The sequence below is a fragment of the Scyliorhinus torazame genome, chromosome 1 (genome assembly GCF_047496885.1).
Source record: "Scyliorhinus torazame isolate Kashiwa2021f chromosome 1, sScyTor2.1, whole genome shotgun sequence".
NCBI classification, from domain to species: domain Eukaryota; kingdom Metazoa; phylum Chordata; class Chondrichthyes; order Carcharhiniformes; family Scyliorhinidae; genus Scyliorhinus; species Scyliorhinus torazame.
The window spans coordinates 240,771,992-240,799,190 of NC_092707.1; the positions used below are offsets into that span (position 1 = coordinate 240,771,992).

At 51.0% G+C, this 27,199-nt stretch overlaps 1 protein-coding gene across 2 annotated transcripts in view; it reads left to right on the forward strand.

Annotated features, from left to right (window-relative positions):
- Positions 1-27,199, forward strand: part of LOC140419803 (parkin coregulated gene protein homolog) — a 671,928-nt gene that overhangs the window by 96,660 nt on the left and 548,069 nt on the right. The gene's annotated exons all lie outside the window — the stretch shown is intronic.

Here is a 27,199-nt window from a genome sequence, read left to right on the forward strand (position 1 = left end):
GGTGGGTCATGGGCAGGTGTCGGAAGGGTCGCGGGGCCATGCATCGTGGCATTATCCATCGCGGGAAATGGTGCCCAATGGTCGCAGTAGCTGGCTTTTAGAAATGCCAGCTGTGACAGGCTTTTAAGTATGATGGCCACGACCAGCTTTCAGAGTGTCGGCCGTGCTGCACATGCGTGCCCGCTCATCAGTGCACAGGCCCGGAGCCCAGCGAAAAAGACTGTCTCCTCCTGACGTTAGCGTGCTAACCCAGGAGAAGAATTTGTTTTTAGATTTGATGCAGTCTTCCTGCCTGAAGTGATGGCAGAGAGCAGGTCACGCACCCCAAACACTGTCGTTACGTGCTCTGGGTGCGAATGCGATTACACATTTTGTCAGCAGCAAGTAAGAAATAGGACCGAAGATTTTAAAATGGATCATTTTGTAATAAGGAAGAGAGGGCCAGAGACACAAACAGGCCAGGATCTCACAACTAAACCTGCTGGAGAGAGTGGCTCAGGAGAATGCACAGCAGGACAAAGCAGTGTTGGTGTGAGCTGTTTCGGAGAATCCACAGCAGGATAAAGCAGTGCTGGTGTGAGCCCCAGGGCCTCTGGTGAACAGCCCATTAGGAAGAAGCTGAAATCAGGAACAACACAGTATAAAGATGATCTTTTCAAGTTATGGCTTTATTATTTGTGTCAATGCAAATTAGGATGTGGAGCCCATGTGTGTGATATGCAGGGAAGTACGAGCAAATGAAAGTTTAAAACCCTCAAAATTTCAAAGGCATTTGAAGACTAAGCATGGCGAGTTCAAGGACAATTGATTTTTTCCAAAGGATGCAGCAAGAACTTAAATTGTCAGCTGAAGTCCTCAGCAGAAATGTTACGTTGAGCGACAAAGTACCATTAGCCTCTTACATGGTAGCTTACTGTGTAGCTAAAGAGAAAATGTCCCACTATAATAGAGAGATTTATTCTTCCTGCAGCAATAGATACAGTTTGTATAGTCCAAGATGAGAGGTTAGCTGAAAAAGTAAATTCATCCCACTTAGTGATAAAACAGTGGCTCGCCGAATTTGGGATATTGCTGAGAATTTAGAAGCCCAGCTTATTTCTTATTTGAAATCAGCACAGGAGTACTCAATACAACTGGATGAAAGTACAGACATTTCAGATTGCGCAAACTTGCTAGTTTACATTAGGAATGTTTGGCACAATGAATTTGTTGAGGTTTGCTGTGCTGCCTGACATTACCAACCCACACGACTGGCGTGGAGATTTTTGAAGCATTGAATAGATACGTGGTTGGAAAGTGCGGGCTCGACTTGGTTCGTTGCAGAGGAATCACAAGGGATAGAGCAGCCAACATGACTGGGAAAAACAGCAGAGTTAAAGTAAGGATTAAGGAGGCAGCTGGTCAGGACATTGTTTGGAATCATTGTTTTATTCACCGTGAGGCACTAGCATAAAAAGGAATTCCATCTGATCTTGAAATGGCGTTGAAAGGACTTGTTGCTAACTTTTGGTTGGTTCACTTGACTCTGTTTTATAACCTTTGCTCTTGAGTCGACAGGTATCTTTATGATACCACCACGAGGTTCAAGTTTGAGTAATGACCAATAACTCAATACACCGATTAGTAAGATTTAAATCAAAGCACATTTATTATACACAGTAATCGCTATTCATGCACAAATTCTACGTCTAAGCTACTTCTACGACTAACAGGTCTGTACTTAACTTCGGACTGGCCCACCAGGTCAAGGGAACAAATGGCCTTTCGTTCGGGTTCTGAGCCTGCGGGATTCGGAGTTGGTACGGATTGATAGCTAGGAGCGCCTATCTCGTAGCTAATGTTGGTTCGCGTTGCTGGGTGACCCGGTCAAGAAGGAGAGGGGGCCGATTTGAACTTGGGGGCTTAACTTTATAGTCCCCAGGGGCTTCCCGCCTTTCGGGGCGGACCCTGTACCTGGTTCTAGGTGATTGGACTTCGTTCCAATCGCTTGGTTCGATTTCTCCAATACTGGAGCAGTTCCCTGATCGATGGGCAGTCTTTTTTTTTAAGAATATTTTATTGAAAATTTTTGGTCAACCATCACAGTACATTGTGTATCCTTTACACAATAATATAACAGTATAAATAACAATGACCTGTTTTATAAACAAAGAATAAATAATATATAACAAAAACGAAAACTAAAACTAAATGGCAACTGCCTTGTCTCAGATAAACACTCTCCAAAAATATGGTTTAACAATCCAGTATACAATTATTTATAGCAACGACCTATACATATTATACATATATATTAATAACCCTGAGACTCCTTCTGGTTCCTCCCCCCCCCCCCCCTCCCCCCTGGGCTGCTGCTGCTGCCTTCTTCTTTTCCATTCCCTCTATCTTTCTGTGAGGTATTCGACGAACGGTTGCCACCGCCTGGTGAACCTTTGAGCCGATCCCCTTAGGACGAACTTAATCCGTTCCAGCTTTATAAACCCTGCCATGTCATTTATCCAGGTCTCCACCCCCGGGGGCTTGGCTTCCTTCCACATCAACAGTATCCCGCGCCGGGCTACTAGGGACGCAAAGGCCAAAACATCGGCCTCTCTCGCCTCCTGCACTCCCGGCTCTTGTGCAACCCCAAATATAGCCAACCCCCAGCTTGGTTCGACCTGGACCCCCACTACTTTCGAAAGCACCTTTGTCACCCCCACCCAGAACCCCTGTAGTGCCGGACATGACCAGAACATGTGGGTGTGATTCGCTGGGCTTCTCGAGCATCTCGCACACCTATCCTCTACCCCCAAAAATTTACTGAGCCGTGCTCCAGTCATATGCGCCCTGTGTAACACCTTAAATTGAATCAGGCTTAGCCTGGCACACGAGGATGATGAGTTTACCCTACTTAGGGCATCCGCCCACAGCCCCTCCTCAATCTCCTCCCCCAGCTCTTCTTCCCATTTCCCTTTCAGCTCATCTACCATAATCTCCCCCTCGTCCCTCATTTCCCTATATATATCTGACACCTTACCGTCCCCCACCCATGTCTTTGAGATTACTCTGTCCTGCACCTCATACGTCGGGAGCTGCGGGAATTCCCTCACCTGCTGCCTCGCAAAAGCCCTCAGTTGCATATACCGGAATGCATTCCCTTGGGGCAACCCATATTTCTCGGTCAGCGCTCCCAGACTTGCGAACTTCCCATCCACAAACAGATCTTTCAGTTGCGTTACTCCTGCTCTTTGCCATATTCCAAATCCCCCATCCATTCTCCCCGGGGCAAACCTATGGTTGTTTCTTATCGGGGACCCCACCAAGGCTCCCGTCTTTCCCCTATGCCGTCTCCACTGTCCCCAAATTTTCAAAGTCGCCACCACCACCGGGCTTGTGGTGTATTTCTTCGGTGAGAACGGCAATGGGGCCGTCACCATAGCTTGTAGGCTAGTCCCCCTACAGGACGCCCTCTCCAATCTCTTCCACGCCGCTCCCTCCTCTTCCCCCATCCACTTACTCACCATTGAGATATTGGCGGCCCAGTAGTACTCACTTAGGCTCGGTAGTGCCAGCCCCCCCCCTATCCCTACTACGCTGTAAGAATCCCTTCCTCACTCTCGGGGTCTTCCCGGCCCACACAAAACTCATGATACTCTTTTCGATCCTTTTGAAAAAAGCCTTCGTGATCACCACCGGGAGGCACTGAAACACAAAGAGGAATCTCGGGAGGACTACCATTTTAACTGCCTGCACCCTCCCTGCCAGTGACAGGGATACCATGTCCCATCTCTTGAAGTCCTCCTCCATTTGTTCCACCAATCGCGTTAAATTTAACCTATGCAATGTACCCCAATTCTTGGCTATCTGGATCCCCAAGTAACGAAAGTCCCTTGTTACCTTCCTCAGCGGAAAGTCCTCTATTCCTCTGCTCTGCTCCCCTGGATGCACCACAAACAACTCACTTTTCCCCATGTTCAGTTTATATCCTGAGAATTCTCCAAACTCCCGAAGTGTCCGCATTATCTCTGGCATCCCCTCCGCCGGGTCCGCGACATATAACAACAAATCATCCGCATACAGAGATACCCGGTGTTCTTCTCCTCCTCTGAGTACTCCCCTCCACTTCTTGGCACCCCTCAATGCTATTGCCAGGGGCTCAATCGCCAGTGCAAACAGTAATGGGGACAGAGGGCACCCTGCCTTGTCCCTCTATGGAGCCGAAAGTATGCAGATCCCTGTCCATTCGTGACCACACTCGCCACTGGGGCCCTATACAACAGCTGCACCCATCCAACATACTCATCTCCAAAACCAAATCTCCTCAGCACCTCCCACAAATAATCCCACTCCACTCTATCAAATGCTTTCTCGGCATCCATCGCCACCACTATCTCCGCTTCCCCCTCTGGTGGGGGCATCATCATTACCCCTAGCAGCCTCCGTATATTCGTATTCAGCTGTCTCCCCTTCACAAACCCAGTTTGGTCCTCATGGACCACCCTCGGGACACAATCCTCTATCCTCATTGCCATTACCTTGGCCAGAATCTTAGCGTCTACATTTAGGAGGGAAATAGGTCTATAGGACCCGCATTGCAGCGGGTCCTTTTCCTTCTTTAGGAGAAGCGATATCGTTGCCTCAGACATAGTCGGGGGCAGCTGTCCCCTTTCCTTTGCCTCATTAAAGGTCTTCATCAGTAGCGGGGCGAGCAAGTCCACATATTTCCTGTAAAGTTCAACTGGGAATCCATCCGGTCCCGGAGCCTTCCCCGCCTGCATGCTCCTAATTCCTTTCACTACTTCCTCTATTTCAATCTGTGCTCCCAGTCCCACCCTTTCCTGCTCCTCCACCTTGGGAAATTCCAGCCGGTCCAGAAAGCCCATCATTCTCTCCCTCCCATCCGGGGGTTGAGCTTCGTATAATTTTTTATAAAATGCCTTCAACACTCCATTCACTCTCTCCGCTCCCCGCTCCATCTCTCCTTCCTCATCCCTCACTCCCCCTATTTCCCTCGCTGCTCCCCTTTTCCTCAATTGGTGGGCCAGCAACCTGCTCGCCTTCTCCCCATATTCGTACTGTACACCCTGTGCCTTCCTCCACTGTGCCTCTGCAGTACCCGTTGTCAGCAAGTCAAATTCTACGTGTAGCCTGTGCTTTTCCCTGTACAGTCCCTCCTCCGGTGCCTCCGCATATTGCCTGTCCACCCTCAGAAGTTCTTGCAGCAACAGCTCCCGTTCCCTACTCTCCTGCTTTCCTTTATGTGCCCTTATTGATATCAGCTCCCCTCTAACCACTGCCTTCAGCGCCTCCCAGACAACTCCCACCTGGACCTCCCCATTGTCATTGAGTTCCAAGTACTTTTCAATGCACCCCCTCACCCTTAGACACACCCCCTCATCTGCCATTAGTCCCATGTCCATTCTCCAGGGTGGGCGCCCTTCTGTTTCCCCCCCTATCTCTAAGTCCACCCAATGTGGAGCGTGATCCGAAATGGCTATAGCCGTATATTCCGTTCCCCTCACCTTCGGGATCAACGCCCTTCCCAAAACAAAAAAGTCTATTCGCGAATAGACTTTGTGGACATAGGAGAAAAACGAAAACTCCTTACTCCTAGGTCTGCTAAATCTCCACGGATCTACTCCTCCCATCTGCTCCATAAAATCTTTAAGCACCTTGGCTGCTGCCGGCCTCCTTCCAGTCCTGGACCTCGACCTGTCCAGCCCTGGTTCCAACACCGTATTGAAATCTCCCCCCATTACCAACTTTCCCACCTCTAGGTCCGGGATGCGTCCTAGCATACGCCTCATAAAATTGGCATCATCCCAGTTCGGGGCATATACGTTTACCAAAACCACCGTCTCCCCCTGTAGTTTGCCACTCACCATCACGTATCTGCCCCCGCTATCCGCCACTATAGTCTTTGCCTCAAACATTACCCGCTTCCCCACTAATATAGCCACCCCCCTATTTTTCGCATCTAGCCCCGAATGGAAGACCTGCCCCACCCAACCTTTGCGTAGTCTCACCTGGTCTATCAGTTTCAAGTGCGTTTCCTGTAACATAACCACGTCTGCCTTAAGTTTCTTAAGGTGTGCGAGTACCCGTGTCCTCTTTATCGGCCCGTTCAGCCCTCTCACGTTCCACGTGATCAGCCGGGTTAGGGGGCTTTTTACCCCCCCCCCTTGTCGACTAGCCATCCCCTTTTTCCAGCTCCTCACCCGGTTCCCACGCAGCTGTGTCCCCCCCAGGCGGTGCCCCCCCGCCCATCCCACCCCATACCAGCTCCCCCCTCTCCCCAGCAGCAGCAGCCCAATAATTCCCCCCTCCCACCCCCCCCCGCTAGATCCCCCACTAGCGTAGTTACACCCCCCATGTTGCTCCCAGAAGTCAGCAAACTCTGGCCGACCTCGGCTTCCCCCCGTGACCTCGGCTCGCACCGTGCGATGCCCCCTCCTTCCTGCTTCCCTATTCCCGCCATGATTATCATAGCGCGGGAACCGAGCCCGTGCTTCCCCCTTGGCCCCGCCCCCAATGGCCAACGTCCCATCTCTTCCACCTCCTTTCCTCCCCCCACCACCTCCTGTGGAAGAGAGAAAAGTTACCACATAGCAGGATTAATAACATAAAACTCCTCTTTCCCCCCTTCTTCGCCCCCCATACTCGCCCCACCACTTTGTTTCAAACGTTCTTTTTTTTAATAACCCGCTCATTCCAATTTTTCTTCCACGATAAAAGTCCACGCCTCATCCGCCGTCTCAAAGTAGTGGTGCCTCCCTTGATATGTGACCCACAGTGTTGCCGGTTGCAGCATTCCGAATTTTATCTTCTTTTTGTGAAGCACCACCTTGGCCCGATTAAAGCTCGCCCTCCTTCTCGCCACCTCCGCACTCCAGTCTTGGTATACGCGGATCACCGCGTTCTCCCACTTACTGCTCCGAGTTTTCTTTGCCCATCTAAGGACCATCTCTCTGTCCTTAAAACGGAGGAATCTCACCACTATGGCTCTCGGAATTTCTCCTGCTCTCGGTCCTCGCGCCATCACTCGGTATGCTCCCTCCACCTCCAGCGGACCCGCCGGGGCCTCCGCTCCCATTAACGAGTGCAGCATCGTGCTCACATATGCCCCGACGTCCGCTCCCTCCGCACCTTCAGGAAGGCCAAGAATCCTTAGGTTGTTCCTCCTCGCGTTGTTCTCCAGCGCCTCCAGCCTTTCCACACATCGTTTATGGTGTGCCTCGTGCATCTCCGTCTTCACCACCAGGCCCTGTATGTCGTCCTCATTCTCGGCAGCCTTTGCCTTCACGACCCGAAGCTCCCGCTCCTGGGTCTTTTGCTCCTCCTTTAGCCCTTCGATCGCCTGTAATATCGGGGCCAACAGCTCCTTCTTCGTTTTGCTTTTTGAGTTCTTCCACGCAGCGTTTCAAAAACTCGTGTTGTTCAGGGCCCCATATTAAACTGCCACCTTCCGACGCCATCTTGGTTTTTGCTTGCCTTCCTTGCCGCTGCTCTAAAGGATCCACCGCAATCCGGCCACCTTCCTCTCCTTTTTCCATCCGTATCCAGGGGGGATTCCCTTCTGGTTCACCGCACAGTACTTTTAGCCGTTAAAATTGCCGTTGGGGCTCTTATTAAGAGCCCAAAAGTCCGTTACACCGGGAGCTGCTGAAACGTGCGACTCAGCTGGTCATCGCCGCACCCGGAAGTGATCGATGGGCAGTCTTGAGGTGTCCATTAACCTCTTTTGTGTTGGCACCTGCTGGCGCCGGGGAGTCTGGCTTAGTTTTGTTTGTCCCAAATGTTGCTATTGTTCCCGGGGTTGCTCATTAGTGTGTAGATGGTTGCTACATTATTATGCAGATGGCTGCTAGTATCGATGCTGTCTGGGCCTTTGCAGAGTTAAATACACAGCAAACTTGTACCTGCTGGTTTCTGCCTGTGTTGGCTGAATTTCCCTTCAGCCTTTGCCGTTCGCCATTTTAAATCAGGACTTGGCCAACTCAGGTGGCTACACACCCTCCTTCTGATCCTAATGCGAAGCGTTAAGGATCACATAACTGCATTGCTTTCCATTCCCTGACCCGGCGAGCACTCTTCGATGGCCTCTACGCTGACCATAACTATGCAAGAAAATTTTAACTGACAATTCTGAGGGGCGCTATGTCAAACAGGGACATGCATTACAAAACAAAAAAATGGGAACCTCTAACTATCCTTAATAAACTACACTCACTCAAATATTTCATCACACTAACTTCCTAAGCCATACAAACAAAATCATAGCAGTTTTATACACATTTTCCTGGCTTGGCAGTCAAGCTCAGGATCGTACAATTGCTCATGAACATTTCTTTATTTACAACAAAACGGAAATGAACGCTCTTTATTATAGATCGTGGGGGTCAGGGGTCTGGTCGTATCCGAAAATAGGGGATCCTATTCTATATACCGAGGTGCGAGCGCGGTACACTCTCCTTCTCCATTTTCTCAGACGACTAGTCTGCACGATGCAGCAGAGTATCGCCTATACCAATAGGGATTCTATCACATAGGACAGGGAGTACCAGGTTATAAACCTGTCACACCAAGATGGTGTGGTGTCGCTTGTGACTGGGCTCTGGGTACTGTGGGGAAGTGAATCATTAATGGCTGGGGGAGGTGAGGTCAGGGGTTCGCGTTCGCGTGCAACCAAATGTCCATTATAACGATGAGCCACGCGGAGGATGTCCTCATGGTTCTTCTTCTTTCACTTCTCTTCTCTTCTCTTCTCTGGTCCTGGAGCTTCTGGAGTTCTGTGTGATCAAGTATAGTGTCTGTTACTATCTTGGTTTAAAATCTCATCTGATAGCCTGTCTGTCCTTTCCAATTACTCCCTTTATAATTGGTCACTATGTGTGACTCCCTCATTTTTTTTTCCAAAAACCGAATTTCTGGACAAGACACACTTACAAATAATGAATCAGTGCGAGCCGTCTCGCAGACTGTGCGATTTACCATCCAACTGTTTGAAGATGTAAATAGTATAAGGTTGGCAACCGAAGGGTCACCTGAAACAAACAAAACTTTTTTGAACAAAACGTGCCGAAATGAGGTGCGTATGGGCCGCGACGGGTAAGAGTTGGATGGAGTCCCCGGGTAGGACGGCGACCAATGCCGTATGTGCCCTACCCGAGTGTAGCTGACCAGAGGGGGGATTTCCAGGCAGGGCGGTCCCAATGCCGTTTCTCCACTGCCTGAGCAATCGACAAGAACGGGCAAGAAATGTAGTCATCGTGGGGGGCTGCCGTATTGGTTCCTTCCTCGAACCAGAAGGGCAGTTATGAACGGGGGTCTATGTATCTGTCGACAGACGAGTGCCGCTGAACTGGCGTCTGGGACATTTACAAGTCTCTGCGGACAAACTAGTTCCTCTGAACTAGCGTCTGGCCAAACTAGTTTCTCTGACTGTCAGTGGGTGTCAGAGGGGTGGTGGCGTGGGGCCGTGGAAAAATAATTTCTGGTCTGACATACAACATTTAACAATACACTACAAACAACATAAAACATGCTGAGGTTCCATCAGAAAGGACACCGTTTCTCCCAAGCGGTTCCTTTTAAAACATCATCTGGACACCTCAGTTATCGGTTGCGAACAGGGTCGCAAAGGGGTTCTCGTTTTGGGAGTCAGACTCCAAGTCGTCATCTTCTCCCGGATGCCAAACTCTCGAGTGTACCAGGGCTGATAGGGCTGCATGGTGTGATTTTGGATCGCTCTCGTCATTCCGGACGAGTCTGTACAAATTATCTCGTTGCCAAAAGGTGCTGTCTAGTTCTGTGGGGATGGAATCGGGGTCGTCATTGTACGTCGGTGGTGGGGTTTGTTTAGGAAAGTGATCATGAAGGGATCACTCGAATCGTGGTCAGATTCGCTGGATGTGGGGCCTGTTGCATGGGGATAGTAGGGTGGTGTGCTGTGGCTATTGTCCAAGTCACAGTCGTTGTCGCTGTTGCTGCAGTCTGTGGGCATTCCGGGGTGGAGTGTATATTTCGGGGGTGGAGTCGAGGTCGAGTCCGTAGCTGGGCTGGACGTATTGGGGGATGGTAGGGTTACGTTGGCTGTGGGCGGGGTGTGGTGTGCTGCGCCGAGCATGACGTGGAGTGCGTGGTTAGACTGTGTTCCATATGCCTTCAGCTGGTTGATATGGAACCACGCAGGCTTTCCATTGGGGTACTTAATTTTGTAGACGGAAAGGCTTACTTTGTCCGCAATGGAGTACGGACACGAGTACTTTGGTGACAGGAATGTGCTGGGGTTGTATACGGAGAGCATGACTTGCTGTCCTACACTGAACTCAGTGCATGCACTGTCTTATCGAAACAGGCCTTGCTCTGTTTCTTTCTTGTGCCCAATTTCACTGTGGCTGCTAGCTGAGCCGTTTTAACATTCTCTACTAATTGTTTGACTGCGTTCTCGTGTGTGAGGGCCGTCACTTCGTGCCTGGTCAAGTCTAAACCTAATAAAAATTCTGTGCCTTTCATGGGGCGTCCGGTCATGAGGGTGTATGGGGTGTAACCTGTAGAAGTTGAAACTGTATTTCGCAGAAACATCAGCGCAAAAGGGAGGACTGTGGTGTGCTGTGGTGGTGTTTTGCTGGACCATTTTCCTGAGGGTGGATTTTAGGGTCCGATTCATGCGCTCCACGATACCACTTGACTGGGGGTGGTATGCAATGTGGAATTTTTGGGTAATGCCAAATATCGTGAGGACGTTCGTCATGACACGTCCCGTAAAATGGGAACCTTGGTCGGATTCAATGCTGCGGGGGAGTCCCCATCTCGTAAAGATGTGGTGGGTTAAAATCTTGGCTGTGGTCTTTGCCGTGTCAGTTCTGGATGGGAGTGCTTCCACCCATTTGGTAAACGTGTCTATCACCACGAGTACATATTTATAACCATTCCTACAAGGGGGCAATGGTCCTATAAAATCAATCTGGAGGTTAGTCCAGGGGCCATGAACGGGTTGGGTGTGACTGAGTTGTGCTTTTTTGGCATATCTGTCCGGATTATTCTGGGCGCAGATAAAACAATTCTCAAAGTAGTGATTTACATCATCTTTTAAACTCGGCCACCAGCAGAGCTGCCTGAGGTGGGCTGTAGTGGGTTTGATTCCCTGATGTCCATGACCGTCATGGAATAAACAAATCAGTTGGTTCCTGTCCTGTTCAGGAACCACATAAAGGGTGTCTTTTAACACCACACTGTCATGTGTGGTCAGTGCATTTCTAAACCTATCATAGGGGGCTGGATAGTTTCCTTTCAAAATCTCCTTGAGATTGCTGTCCTGCTTCTGGGCCTGCACTAGATCTTCGATCTTAGTCTGCGAGACCTGAACTGCATTCACTGGTGCGCTTTCGGGGGTGTCCAAAAATATCCGTGCCTGGAACCTGCTTTAGCCAGTGCGTCAGCTTTCACATTTCCAGGGGGGGAGTCACCATCGTGACTTCGAACTTTGACTATACCAAAAGACCAAAAGTCCTGTTCTGTGCTCTCTCTAAAATGTGACGGAGCAATGGGGCTGAAGGAGGGGTTTTCCGTCCGCGGAAACAAATCCTCTTGCTTTCCACAGGGGTAGGAATTCCGTACGGCTGTTGCAGACATAGAGGCTGTCCGAGTATATGTCTGCTGGGCTGGGGAAGGAATCTGGGTGTTCCACTATGTATGCGATGGCCGCAAGTTCTGCCGCCTGCGCGCCTAAGTGTCCAGGAAGTTTTATTGCTATTTCTTCTAGGGCGTGTCCCTGCGCGTCCTCGACATAAATACCACATCCTGTTCTGCGCTTCCCTTCTAATATTGTGGAAGATCCATCCACATATATCTTTATGTGTTCACACGTGTCTGTGTGCTTGGGGCTCTGGGGTGAACTACCTATCTTTCTGGGGGGTGTTTTAGCAATAAAGGGGCCTGTGTTGTGGTGTGGAGAGATAATTTCACATTCGTGGGGGGTTCCGGGGTACTGTAAGTTGTCGGCTAAAAAAGTGTGGGTCTTTGTCCTTTTAACAGTGATGTCCCGTCCCTGCAAAAGAAGGGTCCATCTGGCTTTTCTTATCTGACTAACTGTACCATCCTTGAGTCGTCCGTCCAGTAAAGGTTGGGTGGGGGTGTGATCCGTGAGGATTGTGATGGGGTTCAGTCCGGTAATGTACGAAATATACTGTACTGCCCAGAATACTGCGAGCAGGTGCCTTTCACAGGCTGAAAATCCCTGTTCCACAGCATCTAAAACTCTGGAGGCGTAAGCCACGGGCCTTAACTGTTCGTGCCGTTCCTGGAGGAGCACGGCCGAAAGGGTGCGGTCTGTGCTTGCTACCTCTACAGCGTAGGGGGAAAGCGGGTCTGGAACTTGTAGTGCGGGGGCTGCTATGAGTGCCTGCTTCAACGCATCCACAGCATCCGTATGCTGCGGAAGCCATTCCCAGGGGGCTCCTTTCTTTAGGAGGTCTGAGAGGGGCGCTGCCTTGCTGGCAAAACCGTCAATGTGGTTTCAGCAGTAGCCAACCAGTCCTAAAAACGACCGGAGGGCTGAAACGTTCTGGGGAAGGGGCAATTTAGCAATCGAGTCAATCCTTTTATGCTCGATCTCGCGTTTACCATGTGTGATAATTGTACCCAAATATATCACCTTATCTTCCAAAATCTGGGCCTTTTTGGGATTAACTTTACAACCAATTGAGTGTAAGAGTTCCAGGAGTTCGGACAGAAGTTCAATGTGCTCTTCCTTGGTGTCTGGCTGCAGTAGTAGGTTGTCTACGTACTGGACCAGACATTTGGGGCGAGAAAATTTGGCTAAACCATTTGCCAGCTGTCGGTGGAAAATAGAGGGGGAGTTGTGGAAGGCATGTCCACGTGTACTGTTGATTTTTAAAGGTGAAGGCAAATTTGTACTGGCACGCCTTTGCCAATGGAATGGACCAGAATCCATTACTGATGTCCAAAACCGCAAAGAATCGGGAATTGAGTCCCTGCTTGAGCATGGTCTCGGGACTTGTGGCTACTGTGGGGGCTGCTGCGGGGGTGATTTTGTTGAGTTCCCGGTAATCGATGGTCAGTCGCCATGATCCATCGGGCTTTCTCACTGGCCAAATCGGGGCATTATTAGTGGAGGCTACTGATCTAAGTACACCCTGCTCTAATAAGCTTTTGACTCTTTTGTGATTTCTCCCTCTGCCTCTTGGGGAAATCCATACTGTTTTTGGGGTCTAGGGTCAGGTCCTGTGATTTGTACGGAACCAGCCACCCGGCCACAGTCGTGTTTGTGGGTCGCGAACGCTGTCCTGTTCTTTTGCAGAACTGCCCGAACCTGCTTGTCCGTGCTAAGCGTGGTCGGGTTAAACCAAAATTCGCCTACTGCGCTAATTTTGTTGGCGTATTCACCTATTGTGAGCGTTGCGGAGGCTCTTGCAGATTTTGCCATTTTCCAGACTCATTGGTTGACTGGATCAAATGATAGATTGTGGGAATTCATGAAGTCTATTCCCAGAATGTGTTCTGCTGTGTGGGGCAGGTCAACTAAAACTACGGGGTGCTTGGTGGTGATGTTGCCGATTTGAATGGGTACAGCGGCTGTGGTGTGTCCCTGCTGTGAGTGGCCTGTAAAGCCGCTGAGGGTGATAGTGGCTGTAGTGGGCTACGTGTCCTTTTGGAACATGGTGGAGGAATTTATTGCGGTGCGGGAACCTCCTGTGTCCCAGAGGAACTCGATGGGCTGTCCCCGAATTTCCGCTGCGACTACCGGTCGTCCGGATCTATCCCAAAGGGTGTCGCAGACCCAACTGGGGGAGCCCGAACACCGTCAGTCCGTTCCGTTCAGGTCCGTCTGATCTGAACGGGTGCTCATGCTATGTATGGGCTCTGTCTTATTCTTACTTAGAGTGCCCGTCTGCTGGGCTCTCTGTGGCTTTCGTGGGGCATTGCATTCCCTTGCAAAGTGTCCCAATTGTCCACAGTTGTAACACTCCTGTGACTTTTGTGGGGGGCTGTTCTTTCCTTCATTTAACCATGCGGGGTTCTGGTGTGTTTTAACTGCCTGTATATCTGCTTTTCTTCGGGATTTTTAACTGCGGGTTTGCTTTGTACAGACTGCTCCCAGGCGCGGGACAATCTTTTTACTACCCATTTTTCATTATGAGCCTCCTCTGAGGGATCATAATTCGCGCACGCTTTCTGTCCTGTTTCTGTGGCATGGGAGATAAGGGTGCGGGTCCATTTGGCCATGTTGTCTGGGGACAAATGGGCGCGGTCTAAGTCTCCAAAAACTGCTGCAAAGTGGATCCACAGGCGTCCAGCAAACGCTGTGGGGTGCTCGGTTTTCTTTTGCCTGCATTTATTGAGGCCATCTACGGGGTCACCCCGGTTATACCCGATCGCGTCTAGGATCGCGGTATGCATTTCTGCAAGGGTGCCTCCTCCTACATTCTGTGGGTCGGGAAGGGCTGCTACGACCGAAGGGTCTAGACTCAAAACTGGGAGCTTTACACGCTCTCGCTCATCCAGGCCGTACATGGTCGCCTGCTGCTTTACTCTGGCAAAGAAATGGTGGGGGTCTGAGGTGGGGAGGAACGGTGTGATTTTCTCGCACGCATCCCGTAATAGGGTCACTGTTAAGGGGGTGGTGTACAGAAATTCTGTATCGTCCGATGTGGCTGTGCGGTGGGTGGTGACTGGGTTCATTGGAGCCTGAACTATCTGCTCTGTGGGGGGTTGGAGCGCTTTTCTCTTTTGGGGCTTTCCCTGCGCACATGTTCCCTGAACATATCTCTGCGCTGTCTCATTCAACTCTTCCCAATCAGGGCCCTCTTCCTCATCGAATTTTGCTCCAAAGGTTTCCTGGAATCCTTTTTGGACTGAAAGCAGAGATTGCAGTTCTGCAATCTGCTTCCGGCACTTTGCGTGGTCTAGTGAGCTTTGTCTTTTTTCCGTGGTGGCAGCATGGAGTGCTCTTAACGCTGCCTTCAGGTCGCTACACTGCCTCTGCAATGCTTCTACCTGCTTCTCGGTTTCTTCTCGTACCAGGACTGCACGTTGCGTGTCCTGATAGGCCTTTTCATACTGGGACTGGAAGATGCTTAAGTGCGCCAGACAAGACTGGTGACCCCACTTGGCATCATCCACCTCTCCGTCTTTTGCTGCCAACTTCCTGCTTAACTCTAAGTTCTCTCGTTCTACCTCACTTAGATCGACCTTGCTCATTCGATGTATGCCTTCTACCTCTTTCCGGAGCGTCCTAACGACCTCCTCTGTGCCTCGCAACTGTGCCAAGCAGGACACGATTGCCATCGGCTTGCGAGCTTTCCCTAAGCTCTTCTTGTGGATCTCGCTCAGGTTCTCCCACCAAGTATGTCCTATACTCCCGGGACCTGTTTCCTTATTGCTACAGAATTCACTCCAAAGGGGCCATCCTTTCCCTTTGAGGTACTTCCTAATTTCTTTCTCCCATACGGGACATTGTCCTACTCTACTGCTACTGGTCGCTGCGACCGCAAATTCTTCTGGGTTCATGAGGAGTTGCATTGCCTGCATTGCCATCTTTCTTGTCCGAATGCTTCTTTTAAATTTTGAACAGGGGAGCTAAGGCGGTGCTGTAAATATGGGTACGGCTTTCGCTAATTTCCGAAGTACAAACTCCCGACAGTTTTGTTGCAACAAAAAATTTATCAGTTTACCTTATCGCCCTGTTAGTTACGCATGCATACACACACTTTTGAATTATGAGGATTGGTCAGAACTGCTTGAACACTTGTGGTTTTCTGTTCCCAATTGGATCTCTAATTCAAATTTTTTGGTTCTCCCAGAGTGGTTAAGCCACTTCTAGTTCGGGTCCCGTCAGGATGTCGCCAGTAATATGTTGCTAACTTTTGGTTGGTTCACTTGGCTCTGTTTTATAACCTTTGCTCTCGAGTCACCAGGCATCTTTATGATACCACCAGGAGGTTCAAGTTCGAGTAATGACCAATAATTCAATACACCGATCAGTAAGATTTAACTCAAAGCACATTTATTATACCCAGTAATCGCTACTCATGCACAAATTCTACGTCTAAGCTACTTCTACGACTAACAGGCCTGTATTTAACTTTGGACTGGCCCACCAGGTCAGGGGAACAAATGGCCTTTCGTTCGGGTTCTGAGTCTGCGGGATTCGAAGTTGGTACGGATTGGTAGCTAGGAACGCCTATCTTGTAGCGAGAGTTGGCTTAAGACTTACGATCTCTCGGCGGCAGTTGAACCGGTCACGGTCAATGTTGGTTCGCGTTGCTGGGTGACCCGGTCAAGAAGGAGAGGGGGCCGATTTGAACTTGGGGGCTGAACTTTATAGTCCCAGGGGCTTCCCGCCTTTCGGGGCGGACCCTGTACCTGGTTCTAGGTGATTGGACTTCGTTCCAATCGCTTGGTTCGATTTCTCCAATACTGGAACGGTTCCCTGATCGATTGGCAGTCTTGAGGTGTCCGTTAACCTCTTTTGTGTTGGCTCCTGCTGGCGCCGGGGGGTCTGGCTTAGTTTTGTTTGTCCCAAATGTTGCTATTGTTCCCGGGGATTGCTCATTAGTATGTAGATGGTTGCTACATTATTATGCAGATGGCTGCTTGTATCGATGCTGTCTGGGCCTTTGCAGAGTTAAATACACAGCAAACTTGCACCTGCTGGTTTCTGCCTGTGTTGGCTGAATTTCCCTTCAGCCTTTGCCGTTCGCCATTTTAAATCGGGACTTGGCCAACTCAGGTGGCTACAGAATTGTGAAAGTTGTGAATTTCATTAAACGCAGCGCACTCAATGCCAGACATTTTGAGACTGTTCCGATATGGGGGCCGAGCACACACATTTATTGTTCCACACAGAAGTACATTGGCTGTCAAGGAGTTGGGTGCGAGTCAGAGTTTACGAACTGAGGTATCAAATCCATACTATCCTTCTGGAGAAATCATCCCCTCTGATTTGTTTGCTGATGAAACTTGGATGCTAACCTTGCAGACATCTTTTCAATTCTAAATGAACTGAACTTCAAATTGCAAGGGAAAGATGATGATTGCTTTCGGCACCGTGAAGAAATCAAAGCTTTTCAAGAATCATTGAAAGTTTGGCAACCGTGAGTGCAAAGCCAAAATTACTGCATGTTCCCCACACTGCTACGATACATCGAAGAAAACAGCGTTAGTAAATGAACTGTCAATAGACTGGCAAGTCTTATTCAGTCGCATCTGGCTGCACTGAGCAACAGTTTTGGTCGCTACTTTCCAGAGAAGTTTTAGATTTTGAGTGAGAAGAGGTGGGTGAAAAGTCCCTTTGAGTTTGAGACCCCAGAATCAGTTGTTAACCTGCAGCTGACTCCAAATGAAGAAACTGAAATTCTGCGCCTCAGCTGTGACAGCACATTTAAAACATGGCACAAGTCAATGTGGCTGTCAGCATTCTGGAGTAGTATCTCCAAGGAGTATCCAGAGCTGAGTAAAACAAGCATTCTGTTACATTTGCCGTTCACAACGACCTACATGTGTGAGGTTGGATTTTCGGTCCTCACAAAGATGAAGACAGCACAAAGAAGCGACTAAACTCTGCACCCAATATGAGCATAGCCCTCTCCTCCTGTGAACCTGATTGAAGTGAGATCGTGAGGACCAAGCAGGCTCACCTTTCGCATTAAAGGTAAGAAAAACTGGTGGGCCGCGAAGGCAGGCCGGCATAGGTCGTGAAGGTCAGCTGTCATGGGTAAAGAAGGATGGTCGGTTGGTAAAAATGGGTCCCGGGTAAAAAGGTTTGAAAAACACTTTTGTAGATGGTAGTGGTCATGGGTTTGGAAGGTGCTGCTGAAAGAATCTTGGCAAGTTACTGCACTGCATCTTGGAATGGTACACACGGCAGCCACTGTTCATTGGTGGTGGAGGGATTGAATATTTGTGGAAGGGGGAGCAATCAAGCGGGCTGCTTTGTCCTGGGTGGTGTCAAGCTTCTTGAGAATTGTTGGGGCTGCACTTATCCAGGAAAGTGGAGAGTATTCTAAGTGGAGAGTATTTCCGTTTCGGAGCGAGAAAGTGGAATCACACACTAATGTTCTGCAATTAGGAAATTACACAGGGCGCGATTCTCCGGAAAGATTTATTTTTTTAAAAATTAGAGTGCAATTCACTTTTTCCAATTGAGGGACAATTTAGCGTGGCCAATCCACCTAACCTGCAAATCTTTGGGTTGTGGGGGCGAAACCCATGCAAACACGGTGCGAATGTTCAAACTTCAATGGACAGTAACCAGGGCCGGGATCGAACCTGGGACCTCGGCGGCGTGAGGCAGCAGTGCTAACCACTGTGCCACCCTGCTGCTCTCGGAACGATTTCTGTGTTGTAGCGAGCGGGAACTCCATGAGCTTCCCGGCGCTTGGACCAGCAAGGCAAGCAACGCTATTCAATGTTAATTGGTTCACTTAATGGGGCCTCACGGGCTTCTCACTGCAGATGAAGGCTCGCCAGCTACTTCACCAGCACCGCGCTCGCCAGCCGCCCCGCTAACAAGGTCGATCAGCACTTGCTCAGCCAACCCCAGCCAGCTCGAAAGAATGACGCCCAGGAGACCGGCCTCAAGATGAGGGAATGCAGACCTGGGGAGGGAGCTAGACACAGTGGAGGCCAGAGGGATGTTCCGTTCCTCCTTGGGACCAGGGGCTTCAGCCAGAGGGATGTGGCCAGGAGGACTGGCCTCCGGTACAGGGAGAAGATCAATGACCTACACTGGGCAGCACAAATGAGTAGACACCAACACCTCTCCCCCTCCCTCCCCCACCAGAGCCCCCCCCCACCCCCCCCCCCCACCCCACCCCCCCACCCCCCCTCGCCCCCGCCCCCACCCCCCACCGTGAGCCACACGTGTGGCTAACGATGCCCCTCTGTGTCTGCTCAGAAAAAGCTCTCCCACAATCGCCGGGAGAGAGCCCAGACTGGCGGTGATGTGCCGGACATCAAAGTCCTTGCCACCTTCGAGGACCGTGCCTTGGAGGTGACAGATGTGGTCGAGGACACAGCGGTCACCAACACAGAGGCTGGCAGACAGGCGCGTTGACACGATGGTGCAGACCGCGGGGAACCGCCAGGGCTGGCAGAGCCAGATGATGCAGGGGCAGCAGAGCTCAAACTAGCTGCCCTTCCGTGCCAAGGTGAACCCTAGGTCCCTATGGGCACCGACTGGGAGGAGCGGACAGCGGGTGCCAATCCGGACCCATCTCATGGAGTGTAAACGGTGGCCACCAGCTCCCCCGAGTTCCACCCCTCTGATGATGCTGCATCTCTCAGCCAGCACACAGGACAGAGTGGCACACCTGTCATGTGCCACCGACAAGTGAGCCGGGGCCCTCCGGCCTCAGAGCCCCCAGAGGACGCTCACCAGGGGCATCGAAGGCCGCGAGGCGTGGTAAGCAGCTGGCTGCCTACACCTCCGATGTGCATCCTGGCGACACATCTTGCCCTGGTGCTAGAGCTAGGAGGGCAAGGCACACCGATGATCACTGAGGACACCGGAGGAGAAGCGGAAGAAGTGGGGGGGTAGGTAGGGGGTGAGGGGGATGGTGTAGGGGGCAGCACCATAGGGAGGGTGGGGATTTGTAAAACACAATATACACCTTTGTGCACAACTAATATTATGCCTCTGTCACTTACCTCCGCAATGTCCGCCAACCTCCAAACCCTTGGCCCATGTCTCCAGGCATCTACACCGCCCCCCCCCCCCCCCCACCCCACCTCCCCATGGCACTCACCCACCCTGATGTCTCCGGAGCTGTGTCCTATCCCCTGGGATGTTCGAATGTTGGCTGTTGCATATGTGGTGATGACTCCCGCAGTGCTCAAGCTTGGTGTCCACACATCCACGTGTGATTGGGATGCTTGGCAAAGACTTCCACATGCTACATGTCCCGCCCACCCATGGGAATCCACTTGGGTTGTGTGAAGTGCTCGCTTAACCACGATTGCCAATTCCCTATTCGCAATAGCCTTCAGCCGCACGGCCAGAGGTCTCAGCATTCTGTGGGTGTTATGGGTGGTCAGTGGGGCAGACAGGCAAGGACAGGAGTTGACCCCGTAAAGGGTACACATGATCCAGGGGTTGGAATGGTGGTGCCGCGTGTGGGTGCCCCCCAGACCCTCCACTCCATCCTCCCATGGCAGTCTACCCCTGGGTTCCCCAACCCCAGCCAATGGTCCGCCATCCCCCGCTGAGCACTGGGGTAGCAAGCCCATGGCCCCGGGCCTGTGAGAAAAGATGGCTACTCATCTCCTCGGCTCACAATAAAAGTCCTTCCGCCGCTGCTCAAAAGGAATACAAATCGGTACCAGCATGACCACTTGCTGGGGAGGCCGCTGAATGACGGGAGACAATTGGATATGGGGTGGCGCATGTGCGATTCTCCGCCCAATCTCATTTCCCGATTCTGGCATCCATCGACGGAGAACCCTGCCCTATGTGTCTGAATGCTGGAAGCATTAACAAAATTAATGAGTTAACAGTACAAATAGAGACAAGTAGGTATGAGTGGTGGTGATTACTGAGACATGGGGCGGGATTTCCCTGTACCTGGCGGGGCGGGGGGTCCCGGTGGGATGGAGTGGTGGGAACCACTCTGGCGTCGGGTCGCCCCAAAGGTACGGAATCCACCGCACCTTCAGGGGCTAGGCTGGCGCTGGAGTGGGTTGCGCCCTGCCGGCCGGCATGGAAGGCCTTTGGTGCCGCGCCAGCCGGGGCTGAAGGGACTCCGCCGGCCGGCGCGGGTCCACGCATGCGCGGGAGCGTCAGCGACTGCCACCTCATCCCTGCGCATGCGCAGAGTGGGGGTTCACCTTCGCGCCGGCCACGGCGGAGGTTACACGGCCAGCGCGTAGGAATGGATTGCCCCCAGGGCACAGGCCCGCCTGCGGATCAGATTGCCCCGCTCCGCCCCCAGGACCCTGGAGCCCGCCCGCGCCGCCAGGTCCCGCCGGTAAGGGGACAACTCCAATTTACGCTGGCGGGACCTGCATAGAACGGGCGGGACTTCGGCCCATCGCGGGCCAGAGAATCGCTGGGGGGGCCCGCTGACCGGTGGGGCGCGATTCCCGCCCCCGCCAAATCTCCGGCGCCAGAGAATTCAGCAGCTGGCGGGGGCGGGATTCACGCCGCCCCCCGGCAATTCTCCGACCCATCGGGGGGTCGGAGAATCCCGCCCATGGCTACAAGGAGATTAGGGGCGAAATTCTCCGGTATCGGCGCGATGTCCGCCGACTGGCGCCCAAAACGGCGCAAATCAGTCGGGCATCGCGCCGCCCCAAAGGTGCGGAATGGATCTTTGGGGGGCGAGGCCCAACATTAAGGGGCTAGGCCGGCGCCGGACGAATTTCCGCCCCACCAGCTGGCGGAAAAGGCCTTTGGTGCCCCGCCAGCTGGCGCGGAAATAACATCTCCGGGTGGCGCATGCGCAGTGGAGGGAGTCTCTTCCGCCTCCGCCATGGTGGAAACCGTGGCGAAGGCAGCAGGAAAAGAGTGCCCCCACGGCACAGGCCCGCCCGCGGATCGGTGGGCCCCGAGCGCGGGCCAGGCCACCGTGAGGGCACCCCCCGGGGCCAGATCGCCCCGCGCTCCCCCCAGGACCCTGGAGCCGCCTTGTCCCGCCGGTAAGAGAGGTGGTTTAATCCATGCCGGCAGGACAGGCATTTTAGCAGCGGGACTTCGGCCCATCCGGGCCGGAGATTCGCGCGGGAAAGCCCGCCAACCGGCGCGGCGCGATTCCCGCCCCCGCCGAATATCCGGTGCCGGAGAATTTGGCAACCGGCGGGGGCAGGATTCACGCCAGCCCCCGGCGATTCTCCGACTCGGCGGGGGGTCGGAGAATCTCGCCCTAGGTATGGGAATTGAATATCCGAGGGTACAGGGGCTGGTTTAGCACAGCGGGCTAAGCAGTTGACTTGTAATGCAGAACAAGACCGACCAGCAGCACGGGTTCAATTCCCGTACCAGCCTCCCCGAACAGGCGCCGGATTGTGACGACTAGGGGCTTCTCACAGTAACTTCATTGAAGCCTACTTTTGACAATAAGCGAATATTATTATTATTAATTGTATGGAAATAGGACTAAAGTGGTGATAATTGGTTTCTCGCCACGCGACAGCGAAATCCCGATTTCGCCTACGGGAGCGAATTGTTTACAAAGTTCTTGATTTATGCCTCTCCCACTATTCACTAGTCTCGTTTCACTTGATGGAGAGTTTAGTGAGCTGGGGAATTGCACCCATAGTCATGAAGACAGATTTTGCCCGAATAGACTGGCCAGGAAGGCTAAAAGGTAGGACAGCTGATGAGCAGTGGCAGTTGTTTAAGGAGATACTCAATTCCTCACAACTAAAATATATCCTAATGAGGAAGAAAGATGGTGAGAGGGCTTAAAAACATCAATGGCTAAACAAGAAAGTAAGGACATTGGACACGATTCTACCCCAAATTTTCTACGTTCATTTGTGGCGGGTTTTTCAGGGAGTTCCCGCCGGCTCTGCCGGAGAGGTCCCCATCGTTATTCAATGACACGTTGTCACTTTTTGGGGCCCAGGGGAGTTTCTCCGCGGTTTATCCCACATTTAGAGGGCGGGATTCTCCATTCCGCCGCACCCATTTTCTGGTGCGCGCACCCCTGCCGGCACTGGGACCCTCCATCCAGGCAGTTGGCCAATGTGCTTTCCCATTGTGGGCAACCCCACGTTGTCTGAAATCTGTGGGCGTGTGCACTGCCGGCGAAGTGGAGGATGCCGCCGACGGAGAATCCAGCCCAGAATTTGTTTTACCACTGGGAGCTGAACTCAGAGATCGGCCGCCATTTTGAAAGGGTGCCCCGATCTCTAAGTGAGCTTGTGGGTCCCCCACATCCCCCACCCATTGGGCAATAACACCCCCCACAGACGTGGACACTCACCACACCCCCCAGGTGAGAATACCCCGCTATGGGGTCCCTGGGCTCCCCCTCTTTCATGCCCTCCCAAGCTCCCTTACAGAACCCCTTACCTTCCAGGACTCCCATCCATCATCCCGCCAACCCCTTGGAGGCCCCTACTCACCTGCCCTGCACATCCCCGCCCTTCAAAAACCCCTCCACCCTCCTTTCATGGGCATGGCCCCTGTCGGGCCCTGATGCTTGGCAGTGCCACCCTGGCACCCAGGCATGCTTGCACTGGCACCCTGACACCCTGGCAGTGCTCCAGCCAGCTTGTCAGTCCCAGCCGGTCATCTTTGCAGTGCCAAGGTGACAGTACCAAGGTGTCTTCTTGGCTGTGCCAAGGTGCCCACATTCCAGGGAAAGGGCCAGGCGGCCACCCTGCACTTACCCTGACCACCTGGGATACCCCTCCAGGTGCAGTTTGTGTGGACCAGCACTGATCGGCGCCCGGTTGCAGCCTCCCTGTGGAGGTTTAAGACCTACTTCCGGGAACGCTGTTTGGTCCCGCCCCTTTTGGGCAGAGTTCTGACTCCGATGTCTCATAGGACCTGGGTGATCCCACAAGGCGGGGAGCCTGCCGAGAGGCCCTCTGGAGGGCTCTCCAGAGATTTTCCGGCTGCGCTATGCTCCTGCTCAAGCGCAATGCGGCAAGAGAATCGCACCCATTATAAAGACAAAACCTAAGGTATATCATATTGCAAAGGCCAGTGGCAGACTGGGAGATTGGGAAACTTTCAAACGTAAACAAATGGATGCTAAAACGTAATAAAAAGCGCTAAGATAAAATGCGGAAAAAAAACTAGCGCAGAATATAAAGAAGGATAGCAAATACCCCTACAGGTGCATAAAAGGGAAGAGTGTCACTAAGGTGAATGTTGGCCCTTTGGAAGATGAAACCGGTGATTAAAGGTGGAGAAAACAGAAATGGCAAAGGTGCTAAATAAATATTTTGCCTCAGTTTTCACGGTGGAGGACACTAGTATCATTCCAAAAGGAACGAGCAATTCAGAGGTAATAGAAAGGGTGGAAGATGGAACAATCAGCATCAATAGGGAACGTGAGGACAGACAAGTCCCCGGGCCTGATGGCCTACATCCTAGGGTATTAAAGGAAGTGGCAGTGAGATAGTGGATCCATTGGTTATAATATTCAAAATTTTGGGTCAGCCCTGTGGCACAGTGGCTAGCACTCACAGCACTGCGGTCCCAGGTTCGACCCCGGTTCTGTCCATGTGGAGTTTGCACATTCTCCCCGTGGTTGTGTGGGTTTCGCCCCCACAACCCAAAGATGGATCTATGAATCTATGTGCAAGGTAGGTGGATTGTTCACGCTAAATTGCCCCTTAATTGGAAAAAATTAATTGGGTACTCTAAATTTTTTTAAAAGGTAATATTCCAAAATTTGCTGGACACTGGAAAGGTTCCAGTGGATTGGAAAAATGCTAATGTAACACTCCTATTCAAAAAGGGGGGAGGCAGAATGTGGGAAATTATAGACCAGTTAGTTTAATATCTGTTGTTGGAAAATTGTTAGAATCAATTATCAAGGACATAATATCAGGACATTTGGAAAGTCAAAGTGCTATTCATCAGAGTCAGCATGGTTTTATGAAGGGCAAATCATGTTTGACTAATTTTCTCGAGTTCTTCAAAGATGTTACAAGCAAAGTGGATAATGGGGATCCTGTAGATGTGGTATATCTGGACTTCTGGAAGGCGTTTGATAAGGTGCTGCACAGAAGGTTAATTCACCAAGTGTGATTACATGGGATTAGGGGTCATTTATTATCTTGGATAGAAGATTGGCTGACGGACAGGAGACAGAGTCTGGATAAATGGGTCTTTTTCTGGATGGCAAGATGTAACTGGTGGGGTGCCACAGGATTTGGCCATTAGATCCCAGCTATTTACAATCTATATTACAACTTGACTACAAGGAAAAAGGGTTCTGTAGCCGAATTCGCAGATGACACAAAAATAGGTGGGACAGTAAGTTGCAGTGAGGAAATAAGAACCATACAAATGGATATAGATAGGTTAGGAGAGTGGGCCAAAATGTGGCAGATGGAGTTTAACATGGATAAGTATGAGGTCCTGCATTTTGGTAGAAAAAAGAGACTTTGGTATGCTCCAATGCAGAGGGATCTGGGTGTCCTCATGCTTGAGTCATAGAAAACTAGCATGCAGGTGTAGCAGGTAATAAGGAAAGCAAATGGAATGTTGGCAATTATAGCAAAAGGAATTGAGTATAAAGGTAATGAAGTGTTGTTGCAATTGTACAAGGCATTGGTGAGACAGCACCTGAAGTATTGTGCACAGTTTTGGTCCCCTTATTTGAGGAAAGATGTGGCATTGGAGGCAGTTCAGAGGAGGTTCACCAGATTGATTCCAGAGATGAGGGTTTTTTTGTATGAGGAGAGATTAAATAGTTGAGGCCTGTACTCTCTAGAGTTTAGAAGAATGAGGTGAGATCAAATTGAGGTATACAAGGTGCTAAAAAGTATGGAGAAATTAGATGTGGAGCAGATGCTTCCTCTTGTGGGACATTCTAAATTGAGAGGTCATAATCTTAGAATAAGAGGTAGCAAATCTGAAATAGATTTGAGGAGAAATGACTTCTCCCAAAGGGTTGTGAATCTAGAATTTGCTACCGCAGAGTGCGGTGAATGCTGGGACAATAAGTAAATTTAAGGAGGACTTAGACAGAATTTTAATTGGTAATGGGTTGAAGGGTTATGGAGAACAGGCAGGAGTTGAGGCCATGATAGGATCAGCCATGATCACATTGAAGATGAAGCGGCATGGTGGTACAGTGGTTAGCACTGTTACCTCACAGGGCAGGAACCCGAGTTCAATTCTGGCCTTGGGTGACTGTCTGTGTGGAGTTTACACGTTCTCCCCATGTCTGCTTGGGTTTCCTCCGGTGCTCCGGTTTCCTCCCACAGTCCAAAGATGTGTAGGTTAGGTGGATTGGCCATGATAAATTGCTGCTTAGTGTCAAAAAGGTTAGGTGGGGTTCCAGGGATAGGGTCGGAGCTTGGGCCTAAGCAGGATACTCTTTCCAAAGGTCTGTGCAGACCCGATGGGCTGAATGGCCTCTTTCTGCACTGTAGAGATTCTATGATTCTATGTTTAGGCTCGGGACGTTAAATTGCCTATTCCTGCTCCTAGTTCTAAGGAGGAGATGCTCTGGCTGATTTTGCCATCCATCTCTTGGTCTGTATCATTGAAGGTAACAGATGAGGAAAATATCAGCTATGATTGAATGGTGGAACAGATTCGATGGGCCAAATGGCTTAATTCTGCTCCTATATCTTATGAACTTATTACACTCTTGATTTGTGCCTGTGGACACGCTTTGTGGGGGTCAGAAGGTGAGTTACTCACCATAGGATTCCTAACCTTTGACCTGCACTTGTAGCCACAGTATTAGTATAGTTAGTCCAGTTCAGTTTCTGATCAATGGTAACCCCCAGGATGTTGATTGTGGGGATTCAGCGATGGTAATGTCATTGAATGTCAAGGGGCGATGGTTAGAACCTCTCTTTAAGAAATAGCCATTGGCACTGTGTGGCGCGAATTCTCCAGCTGTTGGGATTCCCTGTTCCCGCCAGCAGCACACCCCCTTTTCAGATTTCCCAGAGGCATGGGATGGCTTCAATGGAAAATCCTATTGCCAAGAGGCAGGAGTAGAGAATCCCAACGCGACCAAAAGGTGCGCTGCCAAAAAACACGCAGCTGGGGGACCGGAAAATCCAGCCCCGTATGTCATATGAGACACAGTGGCAGCTTGTATCTAAGACAAATTATTACCAGCCAAACCAGCCAGGGTTGAATCTTACATTTCAAATTTGCAATTTTCTTTCAACAATGTCCTGGTGCTTAATTCCCTGGCTGAAGGTGGTGGATGGAATCTTTGACTTTTGGCAACAGCCATCTGTCAATGGATCTCACCTGGTTTGCAAATTGGGGAGATGTATAACACTGTTGTCTAAATAGGGCGGCATGGCGGTGCAGTGGTTAGCACTGCTGCCTCACAGCACTGAAGACCTGGGTACAATCCTGGCCCCGGGTCATTGTCCGTGTGACGTTTGCACATTCTCTCCGTGTCTGCGTGGGTCTCACCCCCAAAACCCAAAAGATGTGCAGGGTAGGTGAATTGGTCATGCTAATTGTAAAAAAAAGAACTGGGTACTCTAAATTTATTTTTAAAACCACTATTCTCTAAAGTCAGAATTACCCCCATGATCTTTT